This window comes from Belonocnema kinseyi, chromosome 8, assembly GCF_010883055.1.
Source record: "Belonocnema kinseyi isolate 2016_QV_RU_SX_M_011 chromosome 8, B_treatae_v1, whole genome shotgun sequence".
NCBI classification, from domain to species: Eukaryota; Metazoa; Arthropoda; class Insecta; order Hymenoptera; family Cynipidae; genus Belonocnema; species Belonocnema kinseyi.
In genome coordinates, this window is record NC_046664.1 from 20,646,130 (window position 1) to 20,657,667 (window position 11,538).

General features: G+C 34.3%; 1 protein-coding gene across 3 annotated transcripts in view; it reads left to right on the top strand.

Annotated features, from left to right (window-relative positions):
* The window catches only part of LOC117177639 (tubulin beta chain-like), a 45,757-nt gene that overhangs the window by 26,371 nt on the left and 7,848 nt on the right, over window positions 1-11,538 (top strand). The window lies entirely within an intron of this gene.

The window sequence follows — 11,538 nt, forward strand, 5'->3', positions numbered from 1 at the left end:
AGGGAGCTCTTCTTAATATTTTGACACCAAAATCATGTCGATACACCTTACCGACTGCGAGTAAAGCCACCCACGCTTTAACTTGACAGACTGTATGAGGACTGGGGGTGCCGTTCTCCACTCCTAATCATTGGCCCGCAGGGCCGTACGATGGCAGGATGCTTGTAACTTTGTTACAACCTACCCCCCCCCTCCCTCTGTTTAGGACGTTTATTTTTTCATTAATTCTTTAGTTTTCTCGATTTCGTCGTTGAGTGTCAGGAAAGATTCTTCCTCTATCAGATCCAGCTGAATATACTCGTCATTTTCTTCATGGTTTTTTTATCTTCTGTGTTTTGTTTTTGCTTATTCTCCTCTTCTTTTTGTTTCTTCTCTTTCAACCCTCTTCTTATTTCTTCCATTGTAGGAAGGCCGTAGAAAATTCGTTTCTCTTCCGCTAATTTATGTATTCTCGGATCCCCTTTTCTTGATCCAAATCCATCGAACATTTTATATTTTTCCTCTAATAATTTTCTGTTTCTTATTTTTTAAATTTCTTTGGCCATTTCCCTTTCCACTTCAGCGCTCTTCCTTCTATCTATTTCCTTCATTCTATTCGTCCTCTCCTCTATTGTTTCTGTTGATGGTGGTTAAGATCAACCCACTTTTTACATGAGTGGGTCAATAATTCTTCCCCCACCAACCCCAGAAGGCAATCCTTGCATTTGAGGACTAAGCGTGGATCCATTATTCTGAAAATAAATGCCTTTTCTGTTTTTAGGCCTATTTTTGGTGTATGTGTTAGTGTCATTTTTTGTCAATGTCAGTAGTGTTAAAAAATTAAATCATTCACCTGTATGCCATTTCAAAGAAAAATTCGAATCAAAATCTACTCTTACTAATAAATTTTTTGATATCTTTTACGTTCCAATTACCTAGTGATTTTTAATTTTTAGTTTTTAATTTTTAGATTGTTGGTGAAATCTTTGCTTTAATAAAAAATGGTTCTTCAAAATTTTTATTCAATTTTTGAGCTGTTCCTTCCCCTTTGTTCGACAGTGTTTTATTGTTTTTTAGTACTCTTTCGCCAATTTCAAAAGTTACAGGTCTGCGTCTAAGATTGTAATATCTAGATTGCGTTTCATTTGTGGTATCTAAATTTTTAATTACCTCTTCTCTAATTATTTTTATTGTTTTTATTCTATCTGCCCATTTTTCTGACTCTTGAAATTCTATTTCGCTTCTTCCGTCTAAATCTTTATTTAAAGCTTGTATGGGTTGAAGTTCTCTTCCTAAATTTAAAAAATTTGGTGTAAAACCTGTAAACGAATGTTTACTAGTATTTAACGCTAATTCTAGATCATCTAAATTTTCATCCCATGTTTTATGGTCTTTTTTTAAATACGCTTTAATTGCTGTTTTAATTGACCTATTACATCTTTTAGTCGGATTTGCCTGTGCATGATATTTAGGATTTTTTGAATGTCTAATATCAAAAGCTTACGTCAAATTAATTATTGACTTATTTATATATTCTTTTCCATTATGTGTAAACAAAATTCTAGGTGTTCCCCATTTCGAAATTATACGCTTATGAAATTCTTTTTCAACGGTTGACGATAATACAGCCACACAAAAAAAGTGTGCGGATCTGGTAACAAGACACACGTATTCCTATGGATTTTGGGGCGCTGAATTCAAATTCGGTATCAAAAATCACTCATCACCTTATGGTTGAGCGATAACCTCAAAAAACGACGAAAAATCATGCATTGAGGCAAATAAATTTCAAAATAATGCCAGTGATGCAAATTTTTACTTCAAAAACATGTCGACAACTGTGAAGGATCAACCCTTGCCTGATATCAACTTATTTAACATAACTTCACCCAACAGAACCTGACCTCACCTAACATGAACTAACGGAAATTTATTGAACCACACGTAAATCTCTGGAAGCATATTTACCCAGTAGCAAATGTGTGCCACATCGAATGGGTCAACTCGAGCCTAACCTAGAAATAAATCTAACGTAGCCTAACCTAACCTAACCTCATGAAACACAATTAAGTGATTGTGTTGTCCCGTTGTGTTTGCGGTACCGTTTGAATCAGCTTGGGCTTAACCTGCAAAGATGTCAAATCTATCCTAACCTAAAAAAACCTGACCTAACCTAACTTAACTTCACGTAACACAATTAAACTCATTGTGTTGTCCCGTTGTGTTTGCGGTACCGTTTCATTCAGCTTCGGCTGAACCTACATAGAGGTTTAACCTATCCTAACCTAACAAAACCGGACCTAACCTAACCTAGCCGAATGAAATTCAACCACACGTGTAGCTTTGTAAGCGTACGGTTCTCAGTCTTAAATGTGTGCTATATTTAATAAGTTAACTCGATCTTAACCTAAAAATGAATCTAACTTAACAGAACCCAACGAAATTTTGCTTAACGCAACACAGCTTAACTTAAGTGTTCCCGTTGTAATACAATAAAAGTCCTTTTTTCTTCGAAGGAACGATGCAAAGGGTTACGCTTACGTTTAAGACCTCCATTCGTTTCCCTTTTCAACATCCAGCAAAAATCAAGAATCATGACCTCGTCACATCTACCCTGATATCGTTGTTCCATCACCGAGGAAATTTTCGTTTACTGCTTTAAAACTTTCCCAAGCGTCCATTTCAATTTTCGTCATGTGGCTCACGAAATTAGTATCTCTTGTCAATATTCAAATTTGTGGTCCATCAAAGACTCCTTCTTTCAATTTAGCGTCTGAAACATTAGGGAATTTAAGGGATATATACTTGTAGCGTTGTCCATCTTTGTCTAACGCTTTGACAAATTGCTTCATGAACCCAAACTTTATGTGGAGGGGTGGTAGTAAAATTTTTTTCTGAATCAATGAGGCTTTGGTTGATGATATTATGAGAACCAGGTTTGAATGAATCTCTTAAAGGCCAATGTTTTTTGCTGTAATGATTGACTCGATCTCTGCTATTCCACAGACATATAAAGCATGGCTCTCTCATGAAACCCGATTGTTGGCCTAATATCATTGTTATGATTTTGAGATCACCACATATTTGCCATTTGTGATTCGTGTAATTAACTTTTTCAAGAAGCATTTTAACATTTTTATATTCTTCTTTGATGAGCGTTGAGTGAGCTATAGGATAGGAGCGTAGGTATTCGTGTTATATAGTAAAACAGCCTTAATGCTAATGCTGCGTTTTGACGAATCAATGAAAAGTCGCCATTCTTCGTCTCTGTAACATTTCTCTTCAAGTGGTTCATTAGTCCGTTAACGTCATTGCAGTACACTAAAGACGTCTCTTCGTCTTTAACGAAAAACTTTCTGAATTCTTTGTCCCTGTCGCGATAGAAAGCAACTTTTATCTTTGGCACTAGAAGATTTCTTTTTTTTAGAAATGAAGCAGCAAATTTAGCGACGTCTTTCGGTAATCCAAGATCTCTGATAAAACCATTCTAGTTGGGACAGTAATATTGGAACCTTCAACTTCATTTTATGCACGCCATATTTGTCATCTTTTTCGTCATTTTCATCGGAATCATCAGAACTTGTGACTCTGCACACATTAATGTACGAAATGTTATTTTTATTTTTGGCGTTGAACCCTTTGACGGAATTTATGCAAAAGTAGCAGTCCTTCGCAATAACGGGTTTTTTCCATTTGGTTGGTGTAGAGTACTTGCAGTACTTTTCGTTGTTTAAATTTTTTAGACGATACAACATAAGTCTGCAGGAATTGCAAATGACGTGAGGAACCCATTTTGTTTCTTGGTGCAGCAATTTACGGTCAAAACACTTTTCGTAAAGACCTTTCACTTCCTCGTCGATTGATTTTCGCAAATTGCTCACTTCATATTTACTGCAAATGTAACAGAATGAATCTGAGCATACACTTTTTACCTGTGTCTGCCATGACGGCATGAACGCCGATTACCCAGGGACTCAGCCAATGTGGATCCGTTGCCCACCGTTACCACGTGGAGGTGCCCTGTTTACAGACACAGGCGAATAATGCTAGCAACAGGCGGTTACGAAACTCCAGACATTTACTGCTATTAATGTCAAAATATGAAAGTACGCAAGAACAGGGTTGCCAGCGTAATCGGTTAAGTTAGGTCAGGTTTTGTTAGGTTAGGATAGGTTAAACCTCTATGTAGGTTAAGCCGAAGTTGAATGAAACGGTATCGCAAACACAACGGGACAATACAATCAGTTTAATTGCGTTTCGTGAGGTTAGGTTAGGTTAGGTTAGGCTAGGTTAGATTTATTTCTAGGTTAGGCTCGAGTTGACCCATTCGATGTAGCACACATTTGCTACTGGGAAAATATGCTTCCAGAGCTTTACGTGTAGCTCAATAAATGTCTGTTAATTCAGGTTAGGTGAGGTCAGGTTCTATTGGGTAAAGTTATGTTAAATAAGTTGATATCAGACAAGGGTTGAACCTTCACAGTTGTCGACATATTTTTGAAGTGAAAATTTGCATCACTGGCATGATTTTGAAATTTATTCTCCTCAGTGCACGATTTTTCGCATTTTTTGAGGTTATGGCTCAAGCATGACGTGATAAGTGATTTTTGATACCGAATTTGAATTCAGCGCCCCAAAATCCATAGGAATACGTGTGTCTTGTTACCAGATCCGCACACTTTTTTTTGTGTGGCTGTGTAATTTATTTTTAACTGGAATTATTTCTACCCATTTTGTAAACATATCAACAAACACTAAAACGTATTGATTTCTCGATTTTGTTATTGGTAATGGACCCATCATACAAGATGCTACTACAGTCCATGGTTCTTCGACTATTCGCTTTCCCATCATACCTATCTGATTGTTTACTTTTAGTTTTATTCTCTGACAAATATCGCATTCTTTCACACACTTAAGAGTTTCAGAATACATTCCGGGCCAAAAATAATTTTCGGAAATTTTCGCGTATGTTTTTTCCATGTCTAAGTGTCCTGCTTGTTTATTATCGTGATTTTCAATCAAAACTTGTTCTCGCAATTCTTTCGGTATTGTTCATTTCCACGGGTTGCTATCTAAATTTAAGCTTGATTTTAAAGGGTCGGGTCTATAAAAGTACAATTCATTATCGCGTATACGCCAATTAGGATTTTCCTCTGGTTTATTTTTAATCTGAATCATTTTATTTTTATACCAGTCATCTTCAATTTCCTTAAAATCTTTTTCTTTGTTTTCTACAATACTTGATAAAATACTAGAAACTTTTATTTCATTTTCCTTTGATCTTGATAATCCATCTGGGACATGGTTTAAACTTCCTTTTCTGTACCTAATTTCGTAATCGTACTCTAATAATTCTAAAGTCCATCTTGCCAAATCTACCTGTTGGATTTTTTAAATTGTGCAACCATTTCAATGAAATATGATCTATGATAACCTTAAAAGAATAGCCTTCCAAGTATGGTCTAAATTTTCTAATCGCCCAACTACTGCTAAACCTTATGTTTCTGAAGCTGAGTATTTACGTTGAGCTCCATTTAGACCTCTAATCGCAAACTCTATTACATAATTTTCTCCGTTTATTGTTTGAGTTAAAACAGCTCCTATATCACTAGCATCGATTTCATGTTGAAATGGAATTCCAAAATCAGGACAGGGTAAGGTTGGTGCTGACGTTAGTAAGTGTTTCATAGTCGTAAATGCCTGTTCCTGTTTATCAGACCATTCCCACGTTACTTCCTTTTTTAATAACTTGTGCAGTGGCTCTATTATTTCTGCAAATTTTGGGATAAATTTTCTGTACCATGATGCCATTCCTATTATTCTTTGGACGTGTTTTATTGTTTTTATTATTTTTTCTTCATCAACTTTTTCATCAACTTTTTCGTTAACTTTAAAATCCAAATATTTTATTTCTAAACATCCAAATTCGCATTTATACAAACCTATTGTTAAACCTGCATTTTCAATTTTATCTAAAACTATTTCTAAATATCTTAAATGCTCTTCAAAATTTTTTGAAACTATAATTATATCATCAAGATAACAAAATACATTTGGCTTTAATTCTGGTGTTATTATTTTGTCCATCAGGCGTTGGAATGTAGCAGGAGCATTTGTTAATCCAAATGGCCTCCTTTTAAATTGATACATTCCTTTGCCTGGTACTATAAAAGCTGTGATTGGTTTCGATTCTTCGTCCAATGGTATCTGGTGATATGCTGAACGAAGATCGATTTTAGAAATGTATTTTGCTGATCTTAATATGTCTAATATTTCCGACATTATTGGAATTGGGTATAAGTCTTTTTTCGTAATTTTATTTACTTTTCTGAAATCCAAACAAAATCTGTATTTCCCGTTAGATTTCTAAATCATTACTATAGGGTTTGACCAGTCACTACTAGAAGGTTCTATGATTTTTTCCTCTAAAAGCCTGTCTACTTTCTTATACATAAACTCTCTAATTTTTGGCGATACATAATAGTATCTTTGCTTAATTGGTTCATGACCTTGCACATCTATTTTATGACTAGTTAGATGTGTCGGTTTTAACTCTGTTTCTTGATTCGTAATTTTTCTTTTAATTAAATTTTCCAATTGCACTTGTTGTGCTTCATTCAACTCTATTATCCCTTCAGGAATTTCCACGCAAAATTCTAAATTCTTCTTTCTTTCTATTTCTACGCATTTTATATCATTATTAATAACCGCAATATTCTTAAAATTATACGTATGCCCTACTTTGATAGGGATCAAAACTTGTCCTGTAATTTTTAATTTTTGACCATTAGCTACCATTAATGTGTCATTTATTGGTTTTTTAATTTCGTAATCTAATTCTTTTACTGTATTTATAAAATTTTCACCTTATAAGAGTGAGTTGCACCGGTGTCCACTAACACTTCAAATTTATGATTCTCAAAACTTATCATAAGGTGAAATCTTGTTTCGTCCGAGTCATTTGTGTCTGTTTCAAGTAATTCTGGCGGTCTCTGGTTTTGTCTGCTATTTTCCGCGTTTAATAGCGACCGTATGCGTTATCCTGATCTAAACTGTACCAACAATCCCGTCAAAAATGGCCTATTTTCCCGCAATTGTAGCATGTTAAGGGTTCTCGCGATCTGTAATTAAAATTTTGGTTTCCTAAGTTTGGTTCCATAAAATCCTATCGACTTGAATTTATTTCCCCATTCCTATCATCCCTACTATTTTCATCTTTCAAATTTTTTGAATTTTTATTTTTATTATTCCTTTTGTCTTCTGACTTGTTCTTATTTTCTTCCGCGTTATATAAGAGCGCTGGTATTTGCGGAGAAAATTTCGTTTGCTGTGACTGTGTGTTCCCTAACAGCTGATTCATTGCATACAATAATGCTTGGCCAGCTGTGTTTTGATTTTTTAAATTACTTTTATTATGCATAGACATCTGATTTCCTGGATATCTTTCATTATTTGTATAATTCGAATTATTATTTGAAAATCTTGGATTAAAAAATTTTGGATTTACATTTGGGAATCTTGGTTTGTATTGTTGCATATTTTGTTGGATACGATACCTCGGCCTAAATTGTCTTTCTTGACTTCGATCCTGATTTTGATTTCTATTTTGATTCTCATTTTTAATATTATTTTGACTTTTATCATTTCCTGGATCATTTTTACTTTTGTTATTTTTATTATCCTCTTTATCTAAAATGCTTAATTGTTGACCTCTTATTTTAGATTTTGATAATTCTGTTTCCCATTCTCGACCTAATATTTCTAATTCTGAAAAATTCGAAAAAGCATTTCTTGAAATGTACACTTTATATTCAATTCTTAAATTTTCATAGGTCTTTCTTAATTGCCATTCCAGGCTCGAACGTGGCATTAATTTTTCAAATAATTGTTTAATTTCTGTAATAACAGCATGAATGATGGTCTTTTTTCTGATTGCAAAATTTTATTTTATTTTTAATTGTTTCAGTATATCTCTCATTTAAGTATGTTTCTTTAAAATATTTAATAAATTAATCTAAACATTGCCAATTATTTTTATTTACTTGAAACCAGCCTAATGCTTCGTCTTCGAAAACAGCTTCTAAATTTTCTAAAATGTCTCGTTCGTTAATTTTATATCCTCTTTTAAATCTGATTAAATTATTTAAAAAATAAGTTGGACTATATTCCGTGTTGTTTTTGAATTTAATCGGCCAATTTGACATTATTTGGAAAGGAGTTTGTATCATTCCCAAAGGAAAGAGAGTTGCTGGAATTTCATTCATATTATTTCCATTCATCTCTTCTCTTTCCATATCGGTCCCTCTACTTCTATCTATTCCACCTTGCAAGTCTGTTTGACATTGTGGTAGATTTGATTTTTGCATAATTGATTGCCTTTGTACCGGTCTCGGTAATGAGTATTCGTCCCTTTGACCACTACCCCTATTTATTGTCATTCTATTCCATGCACCTGCTAACGAGTGCCTTTGCTGATTGAAATCTAATTCTGTCTCTTCGAAATGAACCGTATTTTGCACATTTCTTGACTAATTACTTTGAGAAATTAAATTTTGACCTGAATTTAAAATTCAATCCATTTTATCGTTTAAATTTTAAATTTCTTCTGAAAGTTCTTTGATTTTGATTTTATCACATTTTCTTTCTTAAAAATTTATTAACTCTTGTGCCTCATTCCAAAATTCATTATTATTATCGAAAAAAGAATCAATTTTGAACGTTCTGTTATTGATTCTGACTTTTTTTTCCTCTTGTCTTTCTATTTCCATTCGTTATTTTTTCGCAACCTACTCTTGCTTTCTCTGCTCTTTCTTTTTCTATCCTATCTCTTTCTTTTCTAAGAGTCTCTTCCCTTCTAAACCAACTCAATTCTAATCGTTCCCTGTCTCTTTTTAATATATCTCATTTCCTAGTCTCCAATTACCTAATGTCTTCTCAGTATTTGGGGATAATATTTCAATTTCGTGCCTATGTGTGGTATGGTTTTGTCTGTTTGGGTTTGGGGTACTTTCTGTCTGTGTTGTCGTGCTTGGGATTGCACCTTTCGCTTGATATGTATCTTTTTTCCCCAATTCTAACTCTCTATTTCGTACCGTTACAAATTCTAAGTTCAAATTTCTTGCTAATTCTTCTATTCTATTTTCTCCTTCGACCGACTGAATAATAATATTTTCGTTTTCAAAGTTACCCACATCCGCTTGTGCATTATTTTCTTCCAGTATAATTTCCGGAATTTCATTAGTTTCCCTATTTTCTCTTGTATTTTCGACCGGATCTGCCATTTTTGGAATAATTTTTATTCTACCGGACCCTTCATTCGATTTTTTAATCCTTTATCTAACACCTTTCTTCTTTTGTACGGACTAACTCAGGGGTTCTTTACGGCTGACTAAAAACCGGCACGTTCACTTAAGTGAGCGTCTCGAATTTTACTACTTCGCGGTTGCGCTTGGCCGGACCGTGTTGCGGACGTATCCACTGGAGGCGGAAAGTGTTAGGGTTGTTTGTATGACGTCACTGGTTCGTAGTTCGCGCGCCAATTTTCGTTAGTGACGCCGCTTCTTTTTGTAACTTTCGTATTTATTGCTCAATTTCCTTCTTGTTTTTTTGTTAACTTTCTTATCTTTTCTATTCTATCTAGTTTCTTCCTACGAGTAAATTCTATTTTCCCGTTTTATTTTTCCGAAATTCATTTTCTTTTTTTCAACCGTATTTTACTTATTTCTTTTTACGATTTTTTGTTTAAACCCCTCACTTATCAAATCCTGCTACAAGGAGTACAGATAAGGCGTTTTTCCTCAGGGTGATTTTTTTATTTTATTAAAGGTGGCAGAGCTTGCGAACACGTGAAGTATACCAACTATTTTAACGGACATCTATAACTGTTTACCCGCACTTTTTTCGACTAAATACATTTATCCTACCCGCACTTCTTCTAAAAAACAATAAAACATTTCAATAATAAACATTTTGATCAAACAACTTTCAAAATTCAAATTTCACAACAACAAAATTTTAATTAAAACCTTTCCAAATGACACACATATAATAATCTGTTATTTTAATTTTTAACTGTTTTACTCGCAGCATTTTGACTTGTTTTCTCGACTTATAGGATTTTTGAAAGGAATTGTGGGTTTTTTCAGGAGGGCGCCAAATTTGTGAGGGATCTCGCAAATTAAAGGATAGGGGAGGATGTGGAGCGCCGAGAACTGGGTGAAGTCAATAAAAGCAATTAAATATAAATGGGTTTTTTTTTTAAAACCAAATTTAGTTTAAACCAACTTACAGTTATGACAACTGTCTAAAGAGCAGACAGCTGTCAAGCCCGAACCGGGCGGCGAAACCTAGATTGGGGAAGCGGTGGTTGTTCGAACCCGGGCGGCGAAGCCAAGGTTCCAAAGCAGATGGTGGTGGTTCTCGTCGATGAGACTGGTGGTTGATCCTTTCGGATGGGGTGGCGTCCTAGTGGGTTGATGGCGTCAGGAAACCAAGGGGTTGCGAAGTGGCGGAAAAGGTACCGACTACCACTTGTAGTAAACACAAGACTCAAGACTAAAGACAGGTTGCCTTCGGGGCAAGTTTACGCTTATAAGGACTGGGGGTGTCGTTCCCCACTCCTAATCATGGGACCGTTGAAATCTGGACATTCTAAAATTCTGAACTGATTCCGATTAATTTTGTGCAGACAATTATTATTTACTTTTTAATTCTTAAAGTACAATTAAAATGAATAAATCATAAATCAATTAATTTATATTCACAGTTGATAAATTAAAAATGTTTCATCCCAAATTTTAGATTTCCAATCCTTCTAATTTTTAATTGTTTATGCCTTTAAAACAGCATTTGGAAAATTTTTTTAATTGAAATGAACGTTTAAAAATTGAAAATCTACAATGGAAAATTTTCAAACTGAAAGATTTTCGAATTGCGCATTCTAAACTAAATGATATCATAATTTAAAAAGATCGCAATTCAACTAATAATTTAAAAAAACGGTTAAAATCGAAGTTGGGTGGATATCTGTCTCTAAAATTTGTAAAATTCATGGTCAAAAAATAAATTCACGGTTATTCCCCGGTTTCCTGGTCCAGCGGCCAGCCTGACAAACAGTTTAAATCCCTATTAATCATTGAAATTATTTAATTTTGAGGAATTACTGGAAATACATTAAAATCCCTTAAATCTATAAAATCGCAAAGAATCCTTTGAAATTTAATTTATTTTCGGAAGTTCTCTAAAAATCCCGTAAAATCTTTGAAAGAACGTACACATTTATTTTAAAAAGTATTAATTCCCTAGAAATTTTTTAAATCATTTGAAATCCTTGGAATCGAATCTTTCGACATTTTCTGAAATAAACACTTTAGTTATAAAAATTAGGTTAGTTACACCAGCCCCCCCCCCACTCTTAATTTTTGAGTTTTCTATAGCCCACTGAATTGCGCCTCAAATGCGCTCAAATGCGCCACCGATTAAAATTTTTGCACCACAAAACTGTAGGAGTTATGTCAGGTGTTACGTGGGGCAGCGGAACACTTTACCCCCCCCCCC